This window comes from Dipodomys merriami, unplaced genomic scaffold (assembly GCF_024711535.1).
Source record: "Dipodomys merriami isolate MVZ:Mamm:240054 unplaced genomic scaffold, mDipMer1.0.p SCAF_166, whole genome shotgun sequence".
Classification (NCBI taxonomy): Eukaryota; Metazoa; Chordata; class Mammalia; order Rodentia; family Heteromyidae; genus Dipodomys; species Dipodomys merriami.
In genome coordinates, this window is record NW_027203004.1 from 1,933,290 (window position 1) to 1,960,797 (window position 27,508).

Sequence of the window (27,508 nt, forward strand, 5' to 3'; positions counted from 1 at the left end):
ATTGTAATTAAATTAGCACATTTCAAACATTCTATTAGTGTTCCTAGAGATAGGAACCAGTTTCCTAGGATCTTCAACCATGTGTATGTGGGAGTCCCAGGCTCGAACTCAGTTCGCAGGTGTCTGGGTTAACCTCCCGCTACACTGACCGCCCAACAGCCTCAGCCATGCAAAGTCATGTACAATTTTCAAGCCAAGTCAGTGAGACCCAGGATGGTCACTGTGCAAAAGAAACAAAGTAAAAACTGTTGTGTAAAACTTTCTGGTTTTTCCTCTTCCATTTTTATTTGTTTGTTTGTTGGCCAGTGCTGGGAGTTGAAATTGGGTCCTAGGATCCTTGGATCATCTGTGGGTGTAAAAGCTGCACCCCAGCCTAGGGTAATCAAGGCTGAGGCAGAGATGTGACGAACTGAGTTCAAGCCCCGTGCCTGCCCCCCCCCAAAGTTAAGATCCTGGCTTGGAATTTGGGACATTTTATCTGCCATACCTAGGATTTGAAATCAGGGCCTGGGTAACTCTATTTTGCTGTGGGTGAAGTGGAAGCTCACCCTCCTTGAATAAAAGAAAGTCAAGAGCATTTCCCAGGGCATGAATTCTAGCCCCAGGACTGGCAAAATAATATTTATATACATTTATAATGTGCATCATATATGTATTTGTGTAGGTATTACATATTGTACCTAGAAAAAAATATTTTCACAGACAGCAGAACAAGTCAACATTGGCTTCTTACTCCATCTATTGTCTTTGGAGCTGCTAGGATTTGAACTCAGGGCCTCGAAAGCCAATTCATCAAGGGATCAATGTAAGCACAGCAGCATCAAACAAATTCACTGCCAGGGAGTTCCCAGGACCTAAGTTTAACCTCCAGGAGTGGCCAATATATAAATAGATAGATGCATAAATTACTGCAAATACATATATATGCATAGAGAGTGAGAGAGATGTTTATGTATATTCCAGTGTATATTTAAATATATAAATATATTTATAGAATGTGAGAAGTCTATATATCATTAAATTACAGGTAATATATTACTAATCATTATTAAGTATTAAATTATGCCTTCATTTAATGATGTATCATGGTTTAAGGCACAATAAATTGCTTCCTTTTGAAAAAGGAGCTCAGGGACAATTCCTAAGCTCATAGTTCAAGCCTCAGGGACTGCACCAAAAAAAAAAAAAATAGAGCCAGTAATTCCATGTGTCTGTGGATGTGTGAATGTATTTCTATTAGTGAACATCCAGAGTCACTATGAAGAAAGGCACCCAGTTAGGAAATTTGCTTTGAATAGAATGATTTCATAGCCCAGAGGGTGCTTTCAAGACAGTGCATGTTCCAGGGCTCCCCTCCCTGTTCCCAGAATAGCCTGAGGGTTTCTCCACACCCCAGGTTGCTGGAGGAAGTCTGTCTCTTTGTTGGAACAGGCAGACAAAAGGCCTCACTCCCTAAAGCTCTCTAACAAACAACTATATCTGGGCCAACTAGTGATGATGATTGTGGGCAGGCCCTGAAGACTAGGAGAAAAGGGCCTCTTTGTACCCAAAGATATCTCTCTCCCCAGTGCTCTGTTTTGACAGGAAGCCTTCATTTGTGCCACCTCCCGGGGCAGGCCAAGTTCCCTGCACTTATCCTGTCTTTGTTAGAATATGTTCTAGTGTTGAAACAAACTGCTACACTGAGTTCAAGAGTCCTTCTGGCAGACAACAACCAGGGAGCTGAACCTAATGCAATGATTCATTATTGGCAACATTGCCTCCCTAGGTTTTTGGAAGCTTGCTACATCTAAGCACATTTGCAAAATCACAATGTTCCCTGTTATGTAGGTCTGGTGGAGCTCATCAGGTTTTGAAACCTTTGACCTCTCCTAGTTGGGCCTTGGGTGGCTAGGTTTGAACACAGTGCCTGAGTACTGACCATGAGCTCAGAACAGAAGCACAATGTGTAATAGGAAGACCCCTACTCAGGCAGGCAAACCCACCTAGTCGTCTGGAGTGACAGAGCCCACCTCAGCAAAGTTGGTAACAAAGAAGCAACTTTATTGAGAAGGTTTCTACACTGACCGGCCAGGGCCACAGCACAGGCTAAGGAGCTGATACTGCCACCCTGAGCATCCCCCATTCTTTGGTTTTTAAAGGCAAAATCCATGAGATCGAGCCAGGACATGCACAGGTGACCAATGAAATCATACCATACAAAAGGATTGCATGGTCATACCAGACCACACACAGGTGGCTAATAGGCAGAGTTTACTGTAAGCATGTGTGAAAGGTAGGGTTTACCACCATAAGCAGATGGTGTCCAGTAGTTGGAGCCAGATTACATTCTATCTGTTTTATGTGTCAGTCTTTAACTCAACAATCAAGGTAAGTTAGGTTGTTAAGGGGAGGGGAAACTCGAGGCATTCTTTCCATTCTAGAGGCATTCTTTCCATTCCAGGAGCAGGGCTGCTTGGAGCTAAGGTCTAGTTAACCTTGTTTAAAGTTTTTTTTTTTTTTTTTCTAAAATCCCTAAAACAAAGGCAAATCCTGGAAAGAAGCTGTACCAGCTCAAGTCTCCTCTCAGTGCCTACTTCCCAGTACTTTACCCTTTGATGTCACAGTTTCACTTCTGGTATCTGTGTGTGTGTAGGGGGAGGTAATTTGTGTGCATATAACAGTCCTGGAGCTTAAATTCAGGAACTGCGCACGGTACCTGAGTTTCTCCTGTACAAGGATAGCACTCTACCACTTGAGCCACAGAGCCACTACAGGCTTTTTTCTAGTGATGTGCCACTGAGGATTCAAAGCCAGGTTTTCAAACATGCAAAGCACTCTACCCCTAAGACCCATTCCCAGCACTGCACTTCAGGTTTCTTTCTTTCTTTTCTTGTAAGTTGGAGGAGTTGAAGTCTGGGCCGGGGTGCTGTCACTCAGCTCTTCAGCTTAAGTGGAGAGCTCTACCACTTGAGCTACAGAACCCATTCAGGTTTTCTGTTGGTTCACTGTAGATAACCATCTCTAGGAATCTCCTGCTCAGGCTGGCTTTGGAACATGATCCTGTGCTCTCAGCCTGCTGAGTAAGTAGCTAGGATGATAACCATGAGTCACGGACACCCAGCTTCCACTTCAAGTTTCTAAGTGGTGAATAGGAGATGATAATGTCATGGGACCTTTTGTGTGTGGGATAGTATTGAACCCAGATCCTCAGCTTCCTGAGCAGGCAGGATGATAGACCTCAGCTAAAGACACCTAAGCTGTGACACTTTGCTGCAAGGGGTTCCTTGGCTCGGCGCGGTAGAGTGTTAGCCATGAGCATAAGAGGAAAATCTGTGTCTAGGCTCTGAGTTCAAGGTTCATGATGGAGAAAAATAAACCAAAACAATTGTCTGCCGAGACACCTCAATAGAGTTCAGTACATACATAAATTTGGCTTTGCCTTGGGAAATATCTGTGCCTCAAGTTTCTCACCTGCACAATCATCTTACTTGTGGAGCTCTAACCAGGATCAGATGAAAGAATACACCCCGTGAAGGACTCAGCAACCAGCACCCCAGGAAGGACTCTTCATATATATGAAGGACTCTTCATATCCCTCAAGCTGTCATTAGAATTAGGATGTTTTCATCAGTATATCCATTCCTTCAGAAACATGTCACGAACCACACAAGTTCACATCTAACGGTTTAGACAGGTGGTTAGTCGGGGTTGGGGGGAGAGAAAAGGTCATCAGACTCAGGGTTTGCACTCATAGGGTTGTGGGTACTGTCCTAAGATCTTTTCCTCAAGGGTAGAGCTCTACCACTTTGTGCCTCAGCTCAGAGTCTCACAGACTTCTTGCCAGGACTGAGTTTTTAACCCACCACCTGAGCAGCTAGGGTGAGTAAGCAGCATCTGGTTCGATGGAATTGGTTTGCAGCTGTTAACCTCTGGCTGTCAGGATAGATGGCAGCTGTTATCTTCAGATTCCCGGCTTGCTCTGTCATGAAGTATTTAATGCCCTTGCCTTGTATACTTGCAGTTAGAACCTTCTAACTTTTCTTTGGTGCTTGAGTGACAGCACCACTTCCGGCTTTTCTGTGCATGTGATAGTGTGGAGACAAACCCAGGGTTTCATACCTACTAGGCAAGCACTATACCACTGAGAACCAGGCGTGACAAGTGTAGAAATATATATATATATATATATATATATATATATATATATATATATATATATATATATATATATGTATATATATATATGTATAAAATAAGAAAAATACCTGTATATTATTAAATTACATATCCTATATTACTATCAATTATACATAATTAAATTCCTTCATTTCTCATTGTTGAAAATATAATAAAATATTAATTGAAAATTAGTCAATGTACTATGATTATTGTTTTTAAGTTTAAAATATAATCATACACTAATTACTAATGTAATTGTTACTTTTACAACATTCCATTCATATGGATGTATGTCAGAATGCGTTTCTTAGGATCTCCCGCCATTCGTAGGTGGCGGTCCCAGAATTTGAACCCTGGGCCTAGGTTGCTGGTTTTGGCTATGGCTTGCCTGATAGCCCACCAAACTTCAGCAGTATAAGGTCACATACTCTTTCTGGGCCCTTTCATTTAGACCCAGTATGGTCACAATGCAAAGGAAAAAAACAAAGTAAAACCGCCTTCTGGAACTTCCCAATTTTAGGCTTATTCTCCCCCCCCCCCCATTTTCTTTTTTTCTTTTTTGTTGTTTGTGGCGCCAGAAATCTGGGTCTGGACACTGTTCCTCAACTATTCATCTCAAGATTAGTGTTCTACCACTTGAGCAATAGCACCAATTCCAGCTTTTTTCTGCATATGTGGTGCTGAGGAATCAAGCCCAGGGACTTATGCATGCAAAGCAAGGACTCTACTACTGAGCCAACTTCCCTGCCCCACTCCTTTTTTTTTTTTATCAGTCCCGAGATTTGAACTTGGGTCCTAGGATCTCAGAATGGGCTGTGGGTCCATTGGCTGCACCCCAGCCTAGGGTGATCGAACCTGAGGCAGAATTGCCACAAGATGAGTTCAAGCCCCGGCCCTGAAAAAAATAAATTAAGGCCATGGCTTAGAATTTGCTCCATTTTTCTGGCAGGCCTGGATTTGAACTCAGGGTCTGGGTAACTCTGTGACACTGTGGGGGAAGGGAAGTTCACTGTTGTTGAAGACAAGAATTTCAGACCAGTTTCCAGGCCTGAATTTAAGCGCCAACACTCGAAAAATTAATATTCATATATGTGATCTTTTTACATACATGGGCTTATTCCATTTGACATTCATTACTCTTATTTATTCATTATTTATTTTATTTAGTATTATTACATATATAACATTTATTTCATTCATTACACCTTATCACATGCATATATTTGCATATGGATTATTCTGAGACCCAGGATTTTTACAGAGAAGGAAAAAAATGTGTCAAAGTAGGCAGGATGACAGATATCAGCCACAGATGCCTAGACTGTAACACTTTTGTAAGGGTTTCCTTGGGTCCCCTTGGTAGGGTGCTAACCATGAGCCCAACAGGGAAGGGTCAGTAGCTAGGCCCTGAGTTTAAGGTTCATGAGCGAGAAAAAATAAACCAAATCAATTTTCTGCTGGAGAAAACTCACTAGAGTTCAGTACATACATCATTTTGGCCCTGACATGGGGACATATCTGAGCCTCAAGGTTCTCATCAGTACAATAATCTGTGGAGCTCTTACAAGGACCAGATGCAAGAATGTACTCAGTACACCATTCCTCATATAAGACCTATGACATAGCTGTATCCCACACGCTATCATTAGAATTAGGGTGCTTTCATCAATGTTACCAAACTACACAAAATTCACATCAAATGATTTAGAGGGGTGGGTTTTTTGTAGGGGAGTGGTGAGTCAGCCACGGGGATTACACTGAAAGTTTGGGGGCACAGTCCTAAGATCATTTGCTCAAGGCTAGAGATCTACCACTTTGAGCCACAGCTCAGAGTTTTGCAGACTTCCTGTCAGGACTGGATTTTAAAACCACCAGTGTCTGATCTCAGCCCTCCAGTATCTTGGATGACAGGGCTGAGGGAGTCAGAAGCATCTGGTTCTAATAAAAGACCCCGAATAGCAAAAACACGCCTCAACGGAAAGAACACTGCTGGAGGAATATCAATACCAAATTTCAAACTCTACTATAAAGCCATAGTAATCAAAACAGCTTGGTATTGGCATAAGAACAGACCTCAGGACCAATGGAATAGAATTGAAAACCCAGAAATGAACCTACAGACCTATAGCCATCTAATCTTCGATAAGGAAGCTAAAACAATAGAATGGAAGAAAGACAGCCTCTTCAGTAAATGGTGCTGGCAAAATTGGTTAACTACATGTAGAAAAATAAAGCTAGATCCTTATATATCACCCTGCACCAGAATCAACACCAAATGGATCAAAGACCTTGAACTCAAAGCAGACACTCTGAAAACATTACAGGATGGAATAGGAGAAACCTTAGGTCTCCTTGGCTCAGGCCGAAATTTTCTGAATAGAGACCCGGAAGCACAACAAATCAAAGAAAGGTTGGACAAATGGGATTGCATACGGTTGCAGAGCTTCTGCAGGGCAAATGACATAGCTAGCAAGATCAATAGAAAGTCCACCGATTGGGAGAAGATCTTTACTAGCCATACAACGGACAAGGGTCTCATATCTAAAATATACTTGGAACTCAAAAAATTAAACCACCCAACAACAAATCCTGAAAGAAACAACTGCCCAATAAATAAGTGGGCGAGTCTTAAAGAGAAGCTTCTCTGAAGAAGAAAGAAGGATGGCCAATAGACACATGAAGAAATGTTCAACATCCCTAGCCATAAAAGAAATGCAAATCAAAACAACATTGAGATATCACCTCACTCCAGTTAGAACAGCAAAAATCAAGAACTCTAACAACAACAGATGCTGGAGGGGATGTGGACAGAAAGGAACCTTACTTCATTGTTGGTGGGAATGTAAACTTGTTCAACCACTTTGGAAAGCAGTATGGAGGTTCCTCAAAAGACTTCACATAGATCTCCCCTATGACCCAGCAATCCCACTTTTGGGCATTTACCCAAATGTTTACAAACAAGACCACACTAAAGCTACCAGCACAACTATGTTTATTGCAGCATTATTTACCATAGCTAAGATATGGAACCAACCCAGATGCCCCTCAGTAGATGAATGGATCAAGAAAATGTGGTATATACCCAATGGAATTCTATGCCTCCATCAGAAAGAATGACATTTCCCCATTTGTTAGGAAATGGAAAGGCTTGGAAAAAATTATATTAAGTGAAGTAAGCCAGGCCCAAAGAAGCATAGGTCCCATGGTTTCCCTTATTTGCAATATCTAGTATAGGTATGAGTCAAGCAGAAAAGGTCAGATAATGTGATGTTAGGAAAATGAACCCTTAAATATGTATTTTAATGTTTTCGTTTCTTTCATGCATATGTTTCTAACGCATTTATAAGATTATTTCTTTGTTACTTTGTATGTCTCTCCCCCACAGTGTAACCCCCGCTTTCACTATATTTGATGTCAGTATAACATGTGGAGGAGATGGGGGCAAACAAGTCGTTTAAGGATTCAGGTGGACCTGTTGCAACCATGAGAAGTACAAAATGTCATGTCAAAACCAGCTTTACAATGTCGGGTGGGAGAGGGGGGTATAATTGGGTGGGGGGAGGGGGGAGGCTGGGAAGGGAGGTGAAGGGTAAACAAAGGAGGAGGCTGCAATGCTTGGTAAGAAATGTATGCATTATCCTGCCCATGTAATTGTAGCCCCTCTGTACAGTATGTTCTCAAATAAAATAAAATAATATTAAAAAAAAAGAAAGATCTTAAAAAAAAAAATCATCTGGTTCTGTGTAGCTGGGTTGCAGCAATTTACCTTTGGCTAAGTCAGGTTACATGGCAGCTCACATCACCAGACTCCTAGCTTGCTCTACAATGATGTATTTGCAGTCCTATTCTTATCTTTGCAGTCAGAACATTCTATTGTTTTGTTTTGGTGCCAGACCTGCATCTTGAGTAAGTGTCTAGACACAGTCCCTAATCTTTTAAGCTGAAAGCTAGTACTCGACTGTTTGAGCAACAGCATGACTTCTGGATTTTTCTGTGCAAGTGGTAGTGAGGAATGGAACCTAGGACTTTGTACATACTCAGTGAGCACTCTAACACTGAACCCCAGGAGTGACAATTGTATAAACAGATAAATTTGTAGATTGGTAGATAGAGATAAATGGCTCAGTGGTAGAACGCTTGCCTTGCAGGCCTGAGGTCCTGGGTTCGATTCCTCAGCACCACATAAGTAAAAAGAAAAAAGCCAGAAGTGGTGTTGTGGCTCAAGTGGTAGAGTGCTAGCCTTGAGCTGAAGAGCTGAGGGACAGTACCCAGGCCCAGAGGTCAGGCCCTATGACCGGACCCATAAAAAAAGAAAATTAGTCAATGTAGAGTAATTGTTGTGTATAATTTTAGAATATAATCATATACTAACTACTAATTTAAATATTACCTATATAACATTCTATTTGTACGGATGTATATCAGAATGAATTTCTTAGAACTTCCCACCATTCATTAGTGGCAGTTCCAAGACTGGACCTCCAGGTCTAAGTTGCTTGTTTCAGCTTTGGCTTCCCTAATAGCCCACCAAACATTAGCAATGCAATGTCACGTACACATTCTGGGGCTTGTCATTTAGACCCAGATGGTCACAATACAAAGAAAAAAAAAATAAAACAACCTTCTTGAACTTCTCAGTTTCATCCTTGTCCTTTTTATTGTTTTTTTTTTTTTTTTTTTTTCTGTCAGCTCCAAAATTTGAAGTAGGGTCGTAGGATCCAGTGATCAGCTGTGGTAGAGATGCAAAGACCTGAGTTCAAGCCCTGTGCTAGGCCATAAAAAAAGTAATAACAATAAGACCCTGGCTAGGAAATTGCATCATTTTTCTAGCAGGCCTGGGATTTGAACTCAGGGTCTGGGTAACTCTGTGACACTATGTGTGAAGAGGAAAACTCACCGTCCTTAAAGACAAGAAATTCATGGGGCTGGGAAGGTGGCTCAGTGGTAGAGTGCTTGCCTTGCATGCATGAGGCCCCTGGTTCAATAACTCAGCACCACATAAGCAGAAAAGCTAGAAGTGGCACTGTAGCTCCAGTGGTAGAGCGCTCGCTCACCTTGAACTGAAGAGCTGAGGGACAGTGCCCACGCCCAGATTTCAGGCACCATGACTGGCAAAAAAAAGAAAAGGAAAGAAAAAAGAAATTCAGACCAGTTCCCAGGGCATGAATTGAAGCCCCAGCACAGGAAAAGATAATATTCATATATATGAGATCTATTTACATACATAGGTTCTACTGCACATGACATTTATTACCCTTATTTAGTATTGTTACACATATAACATTTCTTTATTATATCATATCCCATAGGATATATTTGCATATGGATTATACATCCTATTGAGACCCAGGACTTTCACAGAGAAGAAAAAAAATGTGTCAAATTGGCTTCTTACTCCACAAATAAATTTTTGGCCATGCTGGTATTTCAACTCATCCTACATTGCCCAATCCATAAATGGGGTACATTCTTAGCACACCAGCCTCCGGGAAACTGAGCATCCAGGAAATTCTGAGGAACTGTGATCAAGCCACAGTAGTGCTCAAAAATGTGTAGATTGATATTATATATACCTGCACCTATATGTATATATATATATATATATATATATATATATATATATATATATATATATATATTTACAAACACTTACAAAGAGGGAATGTGAAGATGTTATTAAATTATATATATGTTAGAACCAATTATTAGTTACTAAATTATGACTCCATTTAATGAGGTATCATGGTTGAATACTTACAAAAGAATTAAAAATTAGTCAATATCCTTAATCATACTTTGGTGCTAGAATGAAGATTTAAATCCAATAATTTTTGTGTGGCATTCTAAAATAGAATCATGAATTAACTGCAAATTTAATTATTACTTTTATAACATTCAATTAGCATTCATCAGGATCTCCCTCCATTTGTGGGTGATAGTCATAGCATTCGAATTCCAGGCCTGGGTAGGTTACTTTGAATGCAAAACATTGGAATGACACCATGAAGATTTCAGATTGTCATGATTAAAAAAGAGAAAAACAAGAAGAAAAGAAAGCCAGGTGTCAGTGGCTCCTGCCTATAAACCTAACTACTCCTGAGGCTGAGATGTAGAGAATGCCAATTTGAATTCATCCGGGGCAGGAAAGTCCACAACACTCTTCTTTTTCTAACAGATCACAGGGGAAAAAAAATATGAGTGGGGCTGTGGTTCAAGGGCAGAGTGCTATCCTTGAGCAAAAGGAGCTCAGGGACAGGGCCTAGGCTCAAAGTACAAACCTGGACCTGCCTAAATAAACCCCCACCCCCAAAAAAGGAGGCAATAACTCCATGTGTCTGTGTATGGATGGATGATGTATGGATGATGGGCATTCAGCAGGTTGCCCATGCCCATGTCCATCCCCCCAACCTGGGCAAGTCCTCAGAGAGTCCTAAGTCTGAGCCAGCAGCTTGAACAAAGCACCGCCAGCTTTGCCTGGGCTGTGCAACAAGTGCCTTATGTTCTGGCTGAGATGTCCCATCGGGACACCGAGCAGCCAGCCACTGCCTCCAGGGAGACCACAGGTCCTAGGCTGTAGGAGTTGTCAAAGGTTCTGGCTCCATATTCTCTATCCCTCTGTTAAATGTGAGCCTACTCCTCTGGGGCCTGGTGGCTATTCCTCACTCACCATTCTCATTGCCGAGTCACAGGTTGGTCCCAAATCTTGGCAAAGATATGAAATAGCAAGCGATTTCTGCACCAAAAGGGATAAGCCAATAAAGCCCACCCTCATAGTTCCTGTCAGATGTGAGCCTTGAGCTGCGAATGTGGCTTAGTGGTAGAGTACTTACCTAGCACACAGAAAGGCCTGAGTTTGATTCCGCAGGATCACAGAAACAGAAAAAGCCAAAAGTGGCACTGTGGCTTAAGTGATAAGAGTGCTAGCCTTGACCAAAAGAAACTCAGGAACATGCCCAGACTCTGAGTTCAAGCCCCAAGACTGGCAAAAAAGTGAGCCTGGTGAGACATATTCTTCTGGTACTCATAGGAGGGCCAAGGTTAGAGGTAAAAGATAGGGTAGAGGACAGTTGCTGGTGGCTCACACCTGTAATCTTAGCTACTCAGGAGGCTGAGATCTGAGGATCACAATAGCAAGCAGGAAAGTCTATATGAGACACTTTTCTCCTATTAAACACCCCAAAAGTCAGAAGTAGAGCTGTGGATCAAGTAATAGAGTGCTAGCCTTGAGCACAAAACCTCAGGGATAGCATCCAGGTCATGAATTCAAACCCTAGGACTGGCACGAACACAAACACACACACACACACACACACACACACACACACACACACACACACACACACACACACACACACACACACACACACACACACACACACACACACACACCAAGCTAGAGCATTTGCCAGTCAGCCTGCACAAGTTCCATCTCTAGCAACTCAATATTAAAAAAAAAGAGGGAGAAGGGAAGGAAAAACTTGCTCCTGGAGGTGATATAACCAGTGCCAAAATTCCAGTGGAAGTTCTAAGATGTGGAACAAGATAGAGAGCCTCAGGCAGAAGGCACAACCTGCACAAAGTTTCTTTAGTTGTGCTGTAGAATAGGTGGTGTGGGTGGAATGAAGGTTCTGAGGCTTCACACAAGTCCGGTAATACATTCAAGGCTGGGTCAAGACTTGTATTTGAGCCACAGGGAGGGCAGAGGGTGGAAGTCCCAGAATGGGGCCCAGGGGGAAGATTAGCTTGGCTTTTCACGATGGACCCCAGCCATTTCCTGTGGCTGGAAGCCTTTTTTTCACAGCTCCTGACCCTCAGGCCTCCTTTGCATGGAGGAGTCAGGGCAAATGCACGGAAGAACACTTGCTTAAGAAAAGCTTCTAGCCCAATGCCACTAGTGGCTCAACCCATATAAATCCTAGCTACTGAAAAGACTGAGATCAGAAGTTGTGGGTCAAAGCCAGCTCAGGGGAGCAAAGTTAGTGAGACTTTTCTTGCCGATGAACTACCAGAAATGGAGCTGTGGCTCAAGTGCTAGAGTGCCAACCTTGAGGCAAAAGTTAAAGAGACAGGAGCCTAGACCCTAAGTTCAAGCCCCAGTATTGGCACATAAAAAATAAAGAAAAGCTTTCAGGAGTTCCGAGTCCACTGTGGTGAAAGTCTAAATCAGTTGGGTGCTGGTGGCTCAAGCCTATCCTCCTAGCTCATCAGGCTTAGATCTGAGGATCGTCATTCAAAGCCATCCTGAGCAGCAAAGTAGAGGAGACACTGATCTCCAATGAACCACAGGAAAACTGGAAGTGGTACTGTGGCTCAATTGGTCAGTTGAAGAGCTGAAGGGACACTGCCCAGGCCCAGAGTTCAAGCCCCACCTGGCCTGCGTGAACCTCACTCTGTGGCTCTAGGTAGAGTAATTTCCAGTGGACTGCTAAGGGTCTCCCAATATCTACGTGTCCTACAAGTCTTGAAAACAGCCTCTTTGGGAGCCTTTTTCTATAGAGCGGGCCAAAGTATCAGAGAACGGTCTAGCCTTGGGGCACTGAGGTCATCAGCCAGGTCAACAGAATGGCATCTGTCATGGGTGCAGTGTGGATCTGAGCTGTAAATCAATATTTCAGACCAGGTTTCTGGGCCAGGAAGGGCAAGAGCTGCAAGATGGCACAGCAGGTAATGCCTACTCACGGGGGCAAATTTGTCAGGCACACCTTGGGTGGGTGTTGAGTTGGGCTCATGAAAGACTTGTTGGCTCGGGAATCCACAGCTGGCCGTCTGCTGATTGTAGCAGTGGGTATCCCAGGAGTCCCAGGGCTCAGAGCCCTGCTTTCCTCACCAATGTTCAGCGGCAGATGAAGGTCTGCAATCATGCATTGAGTATAAACGAGCATCCATCGTGTTCTTCCCTTGGTCCTGTACCCTATGCATGGATGGAAGTGCAGGTTCCATAGAACTTACTGCCATGGCCCAGACCCCTCAGCCCAAGAAGGAGTAGGGGAGAAATAAATTACATGTCGAGAGTTTACTATGACTGTGCCTCTGGACTGCCCCCAGTTCTAGCTCAGCTCAACATTACTACCTTCGTGTGTGTATATGTGTGTGTGTGTGTGTGTGTGTGTGTATGTGTGTGTGTGTGTGTGTGTGTGTGTGTGTGTGTGTGTGTGCGTGTGTGTGTGCATCGGCACATCTTAGTACTTGGGCTTGAACTCAGAACCCGGGCTCTTTTTTCATTCAAGGCTAGCAATTCTACCACTTGAGTCACAACTTTTCTTCCAGCTTTCAGTTGGTTATTTGAAGAGGAGAGTCTCACACACTTTAGAAAAGTGATCTGGTGATAAGAAATGTACTCATTATCTTGCCCATGTAATTGTAACCCCTCTTTACAGTATTTTCACAATAAAAGATGCTATTGATACAAAAAAAAAGAAAAAAGAAAAAACAAATAAAGTGATGTGGGCTGCCTCTGAATGCCAATCCTTAGATCTCAGCCTCCTGAGGAGCTAGGAATATGAGAGCATGAGCTATTAACATCTGGCCACATTTTCCTTCTTGGCTAAGACAGTGTACCTCTCTCCCAGCCTAGCACCCATTTATACCTAACCTTCTTCCCCCTCCCCCTACTCCTCCAGGCTTCAGAGGAAACGTACCCTCCCCTGAGGACATAGAGATTGGATGCTTGACAGGTTTGAGCTTTATGTTCTCCACACAGTTAAGGGCTGCTGGGAGCTGATGTGGAGATCAGAGATCTAGGCCAAGGTAAGTAGATAGCTGTTTGAACAGAAGACAGTATGAAGAGACATCCTTGCAGCTGGATGCCAGTGGCTCATGCCTATAATCCTAGCTACTCATGGCTGACACTTGAGGATCAAGCAAGATTCAAAGCTAGCCTGGGCAGACTGTTATCTGCAATGAATCACCAAAACGCTGGGAATCAGAGCTACTGGAGTACAAGTGGTAGAGCACCAACCTTGTGCAAACAAGCTAAAGGATACCACCTAGGCTCTGAGTTTGAGCCCTGGTAAACACACACACACACACACACACACACACACACACACACACACACACACATCCTTAGCAGGTGCCAGTGGCTCATACCAGCAATCGTAGCTACTCAAGAGGCTGAGCTCTTAAGATGGCAGTTTGAAACTAGCCCAGGCATGAAAGTTCGTGAGATTCTTAAATCCACTAAAATACTAAAAAGATGAAATGTGACCGGTGGTTCAAGTGATAGAGTGTTAGATTTGAGCAAAGGAAGCTCAGTGCCTAGGCCCTGAGTTCCAGCTCTAGAGTTTTTTTTTTTAAACACATTTTGCCCCCCCCCCCTTAGGCCATCAATCCAGATTTTGGTCATCCTAGATCTCACTTCCACTCCTGCCATTTCTACAGCACCACCACAAGTGGCCTGTTTCTGGCGAGCTCTGGGTTAAGAAGTGAATGTACACAAGGGGGGCATACCTAGGTCAAGGCTAATGCCCCAGAACATTGAGGTATTGGCCATACCAGTCTCTCCTCCCCCAATTTTCTGGCCTTGGAATCTAAAGTCTGTGCCTCTGTAATCTGGGCATCCAGAATTCTCTAGAAGGATTGGAGAGGCCCAGATGGGGCTGGAAGATAGACTTGCCTGCGATAAAGTACGTGGACATTTCCTAAGCACCAACAGATATTTCCAAGCCACCTTGGCCTCACCTCCAATGCAGCCTGGAATCTTCCTTGCTTGGGCAGCCTTCAGTCCCCTATCAAGCTGGAGTTGGCCAGAGCCACCGGCAACCCCCTTCCCTCACTCCACTACCAGCCTGCTGAGAGGGACATGCAGCCAGAGGTCTAGCTGAGGAAAAGGGCAGGACATCCCATGTCTGAGTTCCCCACCCAGAGACAGGCAAGGCTGTATTGCAGCTAGCCCAGCAGATGCAGAATCCCCTGCAGGAGGCCAAAGATTTGGACAGCTGGACTTGGGCCCCAAAGAAAAGTTGAACTCAGGTCTCTGGCCATTTAGGACTCATGGTAGACCCTGATAGGAGGCTAAAGGCAAGGTCGGTGTGGAGGAGGGGCACCATCCGAGGTGAGAAAGAGGCAGACAGGCACCCAGGAAGGGGACAGAGAAAGATGAGGGAAACACACACACACACACACACACACACACACACACACACACACACACAAATATGGCACTGGTGTCTCACATCTGTCATCCTAGCTACTCAGGAGGCTGAGGTCAAAGCCAGCCAGCACAGAAATGCCTGTGAGGCTCTTATCTCCAATGAACCACCAAATAGCAAGAAATGGAGCTGCAGCTCAAGTGTTAGAGCACTAGCTTTGAGCACAGTAGCATAGGAACTTCACGTAGAACCTGAGTTCAAGGCCCAGGTCTTCTACATCCAAAGTCACAGACACACACACACAGACAAAAGACACACGAACACACAGACACACCCAGTGGTGGCCCAAAGCCTCAGCATTCCCTGAGCACCCTGAACTTTCCACCCCAGAGAAGATGGCTCTACCATCATCAGACCAACTGCAGACAAAACTCAGAGCCTCTCACATGTCAAGAATGGTTCACAACATATCATGGCATTTCTACTGTACACACTGTTATGCAGAAAATTCAGCTACCTTTTATTTGGTTGTAGGTTATGGGGTTTGAGCTTTGGGCCTGCCAGCAGGCCCTCAGCTCTTCAGATGAAGGTGTGCGCTCTACTACTGGCGCCACAGCACCACATCCAATTTTCTGGTGGTTCATTGGAGGTAAAGTCTCACAGACGTTCCTTCCCAAGCTGGCTTTGAACAGTGATCCTCAGATCTCAGCCTCCTGAGTAGCTAGGCTGACTGTTATGCACCACGGGCAGCACAAGGCTACACCCAACTTTTTTTTTTCTTCAGCTCTTTTCTTTCTTTCTTTTTTTATTGTGAAAATCCTGTACAGAGGGATGACAATTACATGGGCAAGATAAGGAATACATTTCTTATCAAGAATTGTAGCCTCCTCATGTAGCCACCTTCTTAAACCAAGGGAAAACCCAACTCATCAAGACACAAACCAAATGTAACCCTAAACTTCAGACTTGGTCACCAGCATGCAAACCATTCTTCCATGGATGGAGAGCATATAATTGACACTACCATCCTACACCTGCTCCCATTCACCCACTCCCTGCCTACCACAGGCCATGACCTCTGGAGTTCTTGGTAAGGCACCACCCACCCTGCTATGGCTTCACACTGTGGTAAACCTGGAGAGTTATTAGAAATGTCTGTACAGTGAGGCCAGCACCTAGTCTCACAACCATAGCAACCATACTACTTCACTATCTCTTGCAAGCAAAGAAGGGGCATCTTTCTTTCTTGTTTGTTTTTTTGTTTTTGCTTTTGCTTTTTGGTTGAGGGGCTTGAACTCAGTGCTTGGGTACTCTCCTTGATGTCTAATTTTCCTCAAAGCCAGTGCTCTACCACTTGAGCCACAGTGCCACTTCCGGTTGGAGATTGGAGATGAGGCTCTGGTGGGACTTTCCTGCCTGGGCTGGGAAATGAGAGCCTCTGGATCTCAGCCTCCTGAGTGGCCAGCATGACAGGTGTGGGATGACAGGCATGAGCCACCGGCTCATAGCCTAAGGTGTCTAGTCTTTCAGAATGTCCACCTAGTCCTCCTCTAGACACTACCACCTAGACACCCCTCTACATCCCTCAGGGACAGCAAAGGGATGCTAGAATCTGGGTGAAGCCATGGGGATTAAAGGGCCCCCTCCACATCATTAATCCCCTCTATCCTCCCATCTGCCTCCTGCAGATTGCCTGGTCTTCCAGGGCAGATCAGACCCACAAAGAGTTCTTGGGCCTGCCCTATGTCCCCCTGCCCCACCCAACTGATACCTGAGGACTTCTGGGGCCAGCTGCTCCATGTCCTGGTGGAAGACATTAGGAGGGTTGCTGACAAGCGGGCCCAGGGGTACCCAGGGCAGAAGGACTGTCCAGCTCCCCTCTGTCAGAGGAGACACAAAGCACAGATGGATCTACTAAGAGCTTCAGGGCATAGCCATCCACTTGTCACAAAAGTCACTGGGAGAACTGTTTTATGGTGACAGCCCTGGGGCCTGACCTCATGGCCTGGCACTGTCCCTAACTTGCTTTGTCTCCAGGGGAGTGCTCTTACACCTGAGCAAACATGCCACTTCCAGATTTTTCTGTGTATGCAGGACCTAGGAATCGAACCCATGCTTTCCTGTGTGCTAAGCGAGCCCTCCACCTCTGAGACAAAATCCCAGCCCTAGATAGCTGTTCTTCTGTGAAGCCTCAGGCCTGTCTTGGGACAGTTTCGCACATCTATACCAAGTCTCTCACCAGCAGCCCTGGCTGGAAATGAACACGCTCTGCTATGTTGCCCATCATCTGCAGCACCTTTGCTCTCTGTGCTTCCTTCAGATCCTCCTTGTTAAGCAAGACCCCCTTTTCCAGTGCTGTCTCCAAGAAGCCCTTTCTGATCACCTTGGAAAAGCTGGAGGCTCTCCGCTGTGCAGGCTGCCAGCCTTGTCAGACTCTGCCTTCCAGCCAGTGTGGGTTGAGAATGCATGAATGGGAAGGCTTGGATTCCACCACCGGATTTGTGAAGGCCCTGATACACCACCCAGGGGCAGGTGTTGTATCACACTCCGTGAGTGGGGGCTCGAAGCCTGGGCAATCTGTGGGCAAAAAGACAGGACCATTTCTTTGTGTGGGCTTGAACTGAGGATCTGGGAGCTGTCTTTCTGAGTTTTATTGCTTAATGCTGGTGCTCTACCACTTGAGCCACAGCACCACTTCTAGCTTTTAGGTGGTTCTATGGAGAGTAGAGTTTCATGGGCTTTCCAGCTTATGGCTGGCTTCAAACTGTGATCCTCAAATCTCAGCCTCCCGAGTAGCCAGGATGATAGGCATGAGCCCGAACCCCAGGTGATGGGCACCAAAGGCTTTTTGGTTTTTTTTGCTCCTGTTTATCTCCTGTCAACTAGCAAGCCCAAGTTAAAATAATCATTACAGGGGATCAAATTCCTCTCCTAGGTCAGTTAATCCAAGGAGATAAAGTGTCTTTGGAAAAGGCTAGTCTCAGTTGGATTAGGGGTATTTCTGTGTGTGTGTGTGCGTGAGTGTTGGGAATACCTACCCTCATCTCTGTGGTGCCTCATCCTCCCAGCAGGGAGAGCATCCAGGATCCTGACCCCAAGGGAGGTGGATGGGGCAGGGTACCTAAGGTCACAACCAGGGGGATGATCTGAATTCTGTCCTGCAACCTAAGCCTGGGCAGATGAAGGAGAGAAAGAGAGGGTTAGGGAAACAGGAAAGGGAGCCCCTTACCTTTGGCTACATGTACCAGCGAGAAAACTGAATACATCTTTCTTGGAAGTCAGATAAAAGGTGTACAATGTTCATTTATTTCATGATTGTGTTAGTCCTAGGGCTTGGATTCAGGGCTTGGGTGTTATCCCTGAGCTTCTTTTTTTCAAGGCTGAGGCTCTACCACTTGAGCCACAGCACATCTGGCTTTTTGTGTGTGTTTTTGGGGAGGGAGGTGGTTTATGGGAGATAAGGTTCACACGTACTTTCCTGCCTGGGTTACTCTGAGTCACAACGATCAGACCTCAGCCTCCCAAAGTGCTAGGATGGTGGGTGGGAGCCATGAGCTCCTGACCGCCAGCATCCATTTATAATCCCTTAAACCCAAGGCCAGGCCACCCATACTACACCTCCTTGTTGGGAGTAGGAAGCAGACGTGAGTGGGTTTGATACTTCAACAGCCTACCTATCTTTGAGCATTGTTCTGGCTCAGTCTGATGGAGGCTTCTTCCTTATCCAAAGCAATGATTTGGCTCTGTCACAAGAACAAATGTTCCCCGGGAGGAATCAGGTTGGGTCTCTCCTCTGAACCCACCACCCTAACCAAAACGACACTCCCCAGCAAAGGGTAGTACACACAGAGTGTTTTTATTGTCTTAGAGCCAAGGTCTTGTCAGATAGGTGGGGGTATAGGTCAGAGGCTTGGGATTGTGCTGGGCAGGGGGACAAGGTGACACCTTCTCATCTACTTTCCTTCAATGGTGTAGCAGAGTGATGTGGGGAAGGACTCATGGGATGGACAATGAATAATCATCATGGTCTAGCCAGGGCACAGAGGGGTTTACCTCATGAAGCTGCTTCAACAGGCTGAGCAAAACAGCGCCTGACCCACAGCCCACCTCCAGAATGAGAGGGCCACCTTGCGTTCCAGCCTCATGGGGATGCTGGGCCAACTCCTCCAACACTCATTCTACCAATTCCTGAGAGACAGAGAGAGAGAGAGAGAGAGAGAGAGAGACAGAGACAGAGACAGAGACAGAGACAGAGACAGAGACAGAGACAGAGATAGAGACAGAGACAGAGACAGAGACAGACAGACAGACAGACAGACAGACAGACAGACAGACAGACAGACAGAAAGACAGAGAAAGAGACAGAGACAGAGACAGAGACAGCGACAGAGTTCCAGAATTACACTTAAGCCAGATGCCGATGGCTCAAACCTATAATCCTAACTACACAGGAGTCTGGGATGTGAAGATCTTGGTTCATAGCTGGCTTGGGAGGAATGCCTGTGAGAATCTTATCATCAAAGAACTAACAGAAAACGGGAAGTGATGCTGTGACTCCTGTGGTAGAGCACTAGCCTTTATCTGAGGAGCTCAGGGACAGCATCCAGATCCAGAATTCAAGCCCCACAAATGACAAGAAGTGGACTTCCCATCACAAGAAGTGGACTGAATAACACCCACTGTCCTAGGAAGCATGGCAGAGAAATCAGGCCAAGCTTCCTGTCAAGTGAGGGTCACGAGTAGGTCACCTGACTTCTCCATGACTCATTTTCCCCAGCTAGAAAAATGAATAGAGTGAAGGATCCCTACCTCATGAGGATAGGGTAATGAGAGACAGCCATGTTTTGTTTCATAATCCCACACCTGTTGCATGAATAATAACAGAACCCATCTGAGCCCTTTCCCGGCAACTTCCTGTCATATGCTCACAGAATTGATGAGAACTGTATCTGACACCTGCTCCCTCTGTTCCTGGCTCTGCTCCAGAGATCCCTCTGTATTAGTCCCTTATTTCCTCACAACTGTCCCATGAGGAGACTGAGGTCCGATGGTTGACATCCAACCTAAAGCTTCACCTGTGGTCAAGAATCGGCTGCTGTGAACTATGAGTTTGGAACAATCCATCTAATGCGAGGAATGACCTGGGCGATAAATATCTACCAGCCCCCTCCTCCCCACAAACATACACACAACACACTTCCATCCTCCTTTGCAAAGATGGTTTTCTTTCTTTCTTTTGATTGGTTGTGGGTCTTGAACTCTGGGCCTGGGTTCTATCCCTGAGTTCTTCAGCTCAAGTCCAGCACTCTACTACTTGAGCCACAGCACCACTTCCGGTTTTCTGGTGCTTTATTGGAGAGAAGTGTCTGAGGGTCTTTCCTGCCCAAGCTGGCTTTTACTCTTGATCCTAAGATTCAGCTCCTGAGTACTTAGGATGACGTCCATGAGCCACTGACACACAGCCAAAGATGCATTTCTATGCCTGTCATACTATCCCCTCAGGAGACTGAGATCTGAAGACTGCAGTTGAATGCCATCCTTGGAAGGAAAGTCATTGAGAACTCTTATCTCCAATTAAAAACCCAAAAACCTTGCAAGTGGAGCTGGAGCTCAAATGGTGGAGTGCTAGCTTTGAGCATAAAACAAGGGATGGGAACCAGGCCCTAGTTTTAAACTTTTTCTAGCATAAACCTACCCAACAAAGGGAAGCAGGTGAGCACACGGGAGCTCAAAGCTCACACATAATACTCAAGACTCAGAGAATAGACCCCATCGTGCTCTGAGTCTCTAGATTCTATGCCCTAGATCATGGCAGGCTGAGATGGGACTGACCATGCACCGAGTCAGGACATTTAAGTACAATCACAAACTGAGATCCCATGACCTCATCAAGGACTCAAGGTCTCTCACTGTCCTGTCTTGACACTGGGTAGTCAGTTGAGATCTAGTTATCCAACCAAAGGATATTGGAATGAATTAATTTCTCAGCCAAGGGATGCAGACTGGAGGGCTCTAGGTCCCTTTATCTGGGGAAGGAGAAAAGGGCTGATCCACCTCAGGAATGATCCTGGGTTGTGAGTATCCTCAAAGAAACAATGCAGCTCAGAGCCCAGTACCTCTGGTTTTCTCACCAGCCTCGACCTTCAGTCTGCCCTCTCTAAATCCCACATCTGCCATCTAGACTAAAGGCTGAGCCAGCAAGGAGACCCACCTCTACCTCTGAGAATGGCAGTCACGGGGCCCTAGAGTCCCCTAGAGGAAGACTCAGAGCAACATGCGTCTGACTGTTTCCTTCATTCCCTGGCTGTCCTGTGCCAGTGGCCTGGTTTCCTCTGTCTGTGGTTGAGGAATGAACACTGGGGGTGTCATCTTCAGATTGAGCCAGCAAAAGTCCCAGTCCCCAAGGATGTACTGCACAGGCATCCTGCAGTGGACGACAGCGAGGTTGTCAAGGGTGAACCTAGAGTGCCAGGACTTTTAATAGCCATGTGGCTGGGTTGAAGGCTCTATCACTGATGGTCTAGGTTGTAAGGTGAGGTCACGGCTTCAATGGCCTGACACACCTGATCTGGGATCATCCTCCCTCTTCATCTTCCTCCTTATCCCCTGCCTCCCCCCCTCTGGACATCGCACTCCCTATCCTCCCTAACGTTTGGACCCTTTCTTCTCATCTGACCAGAAAATAAAGTCGGTGACACACCCTGAGCCCTAGGGTCTACACCAGGCTGTTTCCCTCAGCAGTAAGCAAACCACTCAGATCCTGGATATCATGAAGTTGCTGAGGGGACAGTGGCTTCGTCCTACATACTGGCTTTAGGCTCTGAAACTGTCCCCACAGAGATTGTGAATGATTGGCTCGCTTGACTCCAAACCAAGGCCTGCATGATCCCTTCTTCCTTCCTTTCCTTCTTTTCTCCCTCTATTCTTCACTCCTCTCTTTCTCTGTCCTCTCTTTGTGTCACTCCTGGGCCTTAAAATCAGATACTGGGTGCTGTCCCTGAACCTTTTTACTCAAGGTCAACAGCCTATGGCTTGAGCCACTCATCCACTTCTGGCATTATCTTTTTGGTAGTTAGTTGGAGACAAGAGTCTTAAAGGCTTTCCTGCATGGGCCTTAAGCCTCAATCCTCCCATCTCAGCCTCCTAAGTAGCTAGGATGACAGGAGTGAAGCAATGGTATCCAACTCAAACCAAGATTTCTTCATGTTCTGTGGATCCAGCACTGGAACCTTTCATCGTGTATGACCCGCCCCTTACCCCCTGGGCTTGGCACACACTAATGGTTTTTTTGGATAAATAAAAGAGCATCTGTCTATGACAATACTACAGCAAAGTCCCATCTAATTCATTAAGCATCCTGGGTGGGGACAAATCCTGATGTAGCTCTCCAACAGTTCTCCCTCCTCCCTCTTCCCACCCTCCTGGTACCACTGCACTTAACTGTTTTGGTTCCAAGGACGTGAACCATGTTGTCCTCACTGGATTCCAGGGCCTCTGGGATGCCTATCTTCTCAAAGATCTCTGTCCAGCCACTGACTAGCTCTGTGGCACTCCATTCCCCACTCAGGTGTGAACAAGGTTGCTGTGTGGTGAACGCCAGGCTCAAGGGGCCTCCTCTCCACTCCCTGGGGCAGACAGGATGGTCCACTATCTCTGGCCCCCAAGTTTCATGTTGCAGAGAAAGGATCCTTGAGGCATTCCAGGTCTCAGAATCTCCCAGATTCCAGTGCAGGTTCTGGGAATTGTCTCTGCTCACATCTGACAGGCTGCGGATGGCGAGGTCACAATCTCTGCTCCCCAAGACATCCTCAACTGTGGTGGTCAGCCTAGAGAGAGCCGGTGGAGAATCAGCAGCTGCCAGAGAAAGGCAGTCAAGGCACGACGTTCATAGCAAGGAAACTTCTGGCTTGGGAACTCTGCCTGTGCTGCTTTGAAATTCAATGTTTGGTGGCTGAAATTGTCCATCTAATTTGACCCAGAATCCCAGACATTAGTAGAAATTGCCAGCTTCAAGAAAAAACCCTGGAAAAGGTAGCATACTTAATGGGTTCCAAAATAAACAGTCCCTTTTTCCTTCCAGACAGCCTACAGCAGATTACAGAAAATGGCATTCAGAGAGCCTTAGCTAACTGCATGTCCTGATCCCAAGCAGGCTCCAACAGGGGGAACACACTTGCCTACCATTGCCTAGCTGGAAACAGCTCAGGAGTGATACAGATTGGAGTCTGCAGGACTCCAGGGAGGACTGCCTACCAGTGCACTGCCCTGGGAGGAAATCCATGCCTCCATTGGGGACCTGGAGCCCCCTGCTAAGATGCCCTTGGACACCATCAATGCCCTGGGTAAGATTCCCCCCTCATCCTCGATCGTGGTGAACCATCTGCCATGTCACACGGTTCATTAATTCCCAGACCCTCCTAGCTTCACAGCCCCTGCCCTACACCCCCTATCTAGTTCCCTAATTATGTTTGGCAGACACATTCCCAACTTTGAATTAGCTCCAACTATACGCATGAGAGCAGACTGTCTGGCTGGAAGAATGCAACTTTGGTCACAGTAGCCTCATGAGCCTTCTGGCTAAAGACAGAAGGGCAGGTGTCCACTCTGGTCTGTGGTTCACACAGGCCTCCTAGGAGAGACCCACGCAGGCCCAGCAGTTACTGTGGGCTGCAGGAAAGGGGACGAAAGTGGTGGGAAGGAACATCTAATGAAATCTTCTCTAAAGGAGCCATGACACTGTGAAAGAGAAAACAAAAATTGTGGCTGGGCTCATACTGGGTATTAATGAAAAAAGAACAACAAATACACACATGCACACAAATAAAATGCTTTTGCTCGGGCTAGGAAGGTGGCTCAGTGGTAGAGTGCTTTCCTTGCATGCACAAGGCCCTGGGTTTGATTACTCAGCACCATGTAAGCAAAAAGAAAAAAGTCGGAAGTGGCGCTGTGGCTCAAGTGGTAGAGTGCTAGCCTTGAGCTGAAGAGCTGAGGGACAGCGCACAGGCCCAGAGTTCAGACCCCACAACCAGACCCCCACTCCAAAAAATTATTGTACTCTTTTTAGACATGCTGACTGTACAATGAGAAAGATGATCTCTCTCTCTCTCTCTCTCTCTCATACACACCTAAACACACAGACTCAAAGCAGTGCCTCTCCTGAATTTGTTGATTTCTCATCTAGGCAACGTACACTTTTCAGAACCAGGGGCAACCACCCAAGGGGAACAATGCTGTAATATTGCAGAACCACCCTGCCTCCCCCTTTCTCGAGGGCCAGACCCTTCTCCTTGGGAACAACCAGCCTTGACTCCCCATTCACCAAACCCTAGGTTAGGACTCTCGGTGAAGGAGTCCCGAGACACGTGGCTTCTCAGAGCCTGGACCGAAAACAAAGCAGGGGGTCATGGTGCCTCCAGAGAGGTGTCTGACCTGGAGTGGGGGTGTTGTTGGGGACTTTGATTGGGTCCTAAAGGCTATATACATAGATGCACTCCCTACTTCCCTCCTACATACTTCTGAACAACTTGGCAGATTCTTGGGGAGGATGAGGAGACCAGATGGACTGGGAGCACTAGCAGAAGCTGGCAGAACTGGGAAATGTGATCACCAAGTCAGAACTGTTGACAGCTGCGGTTGGGGGTACAGGCCGGTTGTATGTGTGTCAGAGGGGGTGTGCTTTTCTCCCAAATACCCACCTTCTATCTGACCCCAGTGCCCTCACCTCTCTAGTGGGCTCTTCTGAGAATGTCCTCAGGTGAAAGGGTGACTGAGCACAGAAGACAAGGGCTCACACAGCAAGGGGGGCCTATCTTTTGCATCCAACACCTCCCTCCCCAGCAAAAAGGAAAAGACCTAGAAGGCAGGTGTTGGGGTGTTGCTCCCCATCTCTTTTGAAAGCCACCAGGTTCCCACCAGGGAGAGAAAGGATGCAGATGCAAGGCTGTGTGGCTCCCACTGCTCCAGGCTAGGGGCTCTGTGGTGCCCCCTCCTCACCCATCCCTCAAGTTCCCCTTTTCCTGGGACACTAACCGCTAGAGATGAGGGTCGGATCCCCGGGTGGACACCCACTTCCACCCTCCCCCCTTGGGTGCATTTGTGGCAGAGCTAGGGCAGACTGTGGCACATGTGGGAGGTGCAGGCATGATGGGTAAGGGGAAGCAAGAGGCGGGGTTCTGGCTCTGCAGGGGTGGGGGGTTGGGTAGAGTGGGGAGGTTGCTGGGGGTCGGGTTGTGGGGTGCTGGCCCGCAGGGTGGCCACTCACGTGTGTTGCTGGAAGAAGCTGTAGGCTGTGATCAGGTGTGCACCTGGCATCTGAGGACCTGGTGCCGGGACCAAGTAAGGGCCACAAGCATGCCAGGGGCGCGCCATCTCAGCCAGGTTACTGCAAGAGGCTCTGTGGTTCAGAGCTGGCAGGGCCATGTTTGAAAAGCAGCGCTGCTGAGAGGGGGCGGGGGCATCTGCGGGCACATGGCGGGGATGTTCGCAGCCTCTGCTCCTTCTCAGCAGCAGTTGACTCAGCGGCCTCCTCCCCTGCGTCTGCCGCCACTGTTGCCTCCACCTCAGCAGCCATAGGTGCCTAGTTGCCACATGCTCTGCACTTCTGGCCAGGACCCACGCTATGATCGGAGCAGCCGCCAGCCACTGAAGCCGTTTCCACTGGTGGTTGTGTAGTAGGAAGACCCCTACTCAGGCAGGCAAGCCCTCCTAGTCGACCGGAGTGACAGAGCCCACCGCAACAAAGTTGTTATTAAAGAAGCAACTTTATTGAGAAGATTCCTACACTGACAGGCCAGGGGCACAGCACAGACTCGGGGAGCTGATACTGTGACCCCCAGTGGCCCAAGTACTTATGTTTTTAAATGCAAAAATCACAAGGTGAAGCCTGGTCACGTAGGCAACCAATGAGATTTTCACACACCAAAAAGATTGCACAGTCATACCAGACCACACCCAGGTGGCCAATGAGGTTACACTTTGTCACATAATGGCTGTTTAAACCAGCCTATCACTTTTGGTTTAAATGACTGGAGAATTCAATGGTAAAGCAGAGCTTAAGGTAAACATACACAAAGGAGTTTAGTGGAGCTTAACATAGGCATGTGAAAAAGGTGGAGTTTATACTAAACTCCGGATGTTGCCAGCATGCCAGCAGGAGCCGGATTACTGGCTAACTGTTTAGTCAGTCTGTCCTTAACAGAACAATGAAGGTGGGTTAAGTTGTTAAGGGGAGGGGGACCTAGAGGCATTCTTTTCATTCCAGGAACTGGGCTGGGTGGAGCCAAGGTTTTTTTTGGTTTTTTGTTTTTGTTTTTTTCTAAAATCCCTAAAACAAAAACAAAACCTGTAAAGAAGCTGTCCCAGCTCGAGTCTCCTCTCAGGGCCTACTTCACTTGTGCTCCTGCTCACTCTTCTCTCTGCTCTCTCTCAGCCCCACACTCCTCTCCTGGGCCACGCTGCCCTGATGCACACATGCCCCTGCTCCCTTGGGCCCCTGGCCATTGCTGCCACCAAAGTGTGCCCATGAGCCCCGACCTCTACTCCCCTGGGCCCCGCCCCGTACCACTAGCCACAATTGCAGCCCTGACTAGGTCCTAAAGCTTCCAGACCATGGCAATTGCACCCTTACCTCAGCTCAGCATTCTCCCTCCCACCCCAGAGCCTGCCCTGGGGATCGAATCACCCCTCAGCCCCACCGCTGGAGGAGATTCTCCTCCATTCCCCTTCATTCACACACAAAGCAGGTGCATGGTGACACTCTTGTGTGTATGTGTGTTTGTGTTTGTGTCTGTGTGATTGTTGGGGATAACTACCTCTAAAGGACTCAGAATATAGCACCCTTTGGGATGACTCAGCACACAGCGCACTTCCAAAAATAGCACAAAGCACTCTGTGTAAAGGACTCAGCACACAGCTCCCTTTGAAGGACTCAGCATGTAGTACTTTGGGTAGATTACTCAGCACACACCACCCTTTGAAGGAGGGAGTCCATAGCCTGCAATGTGAAGGACTCAGTTCATAGCATGCTTTGAAAAACTCAGCACATAACACTTTTTCCCAGGGATTCATCACATAGCACCCTATAAGACTCCACACAGCACCCTTTGAAGGGCTGAGTATGAAGCACCCTGTGTAAAACACCCAGTGCACAGCACCCTTTGAAAATCTCAACACATAGAACAATTTTGAAGGACTCAGCACATACCACACTGGAAGCACTCAGCACACAGCACCATTTGAAGGACAGTACAGAGCAAACT

At 46.6% G+C, this 27,508-nt stretch overlaps 1 pseudogene; it reads left to right on the forward strand.

Annotated features, from left to right (window-relative positions):
- LOC138828852 (chromodomain Y-like protein) overlaps positions 1-26,775 on the forward strand; it is a 158,488-nt pseudogene extending 131,713 nt beyond the window's left edge.
- The last annotated feature ends 733 nt before the right edge of the window (positions 26,776-27,508 follow it).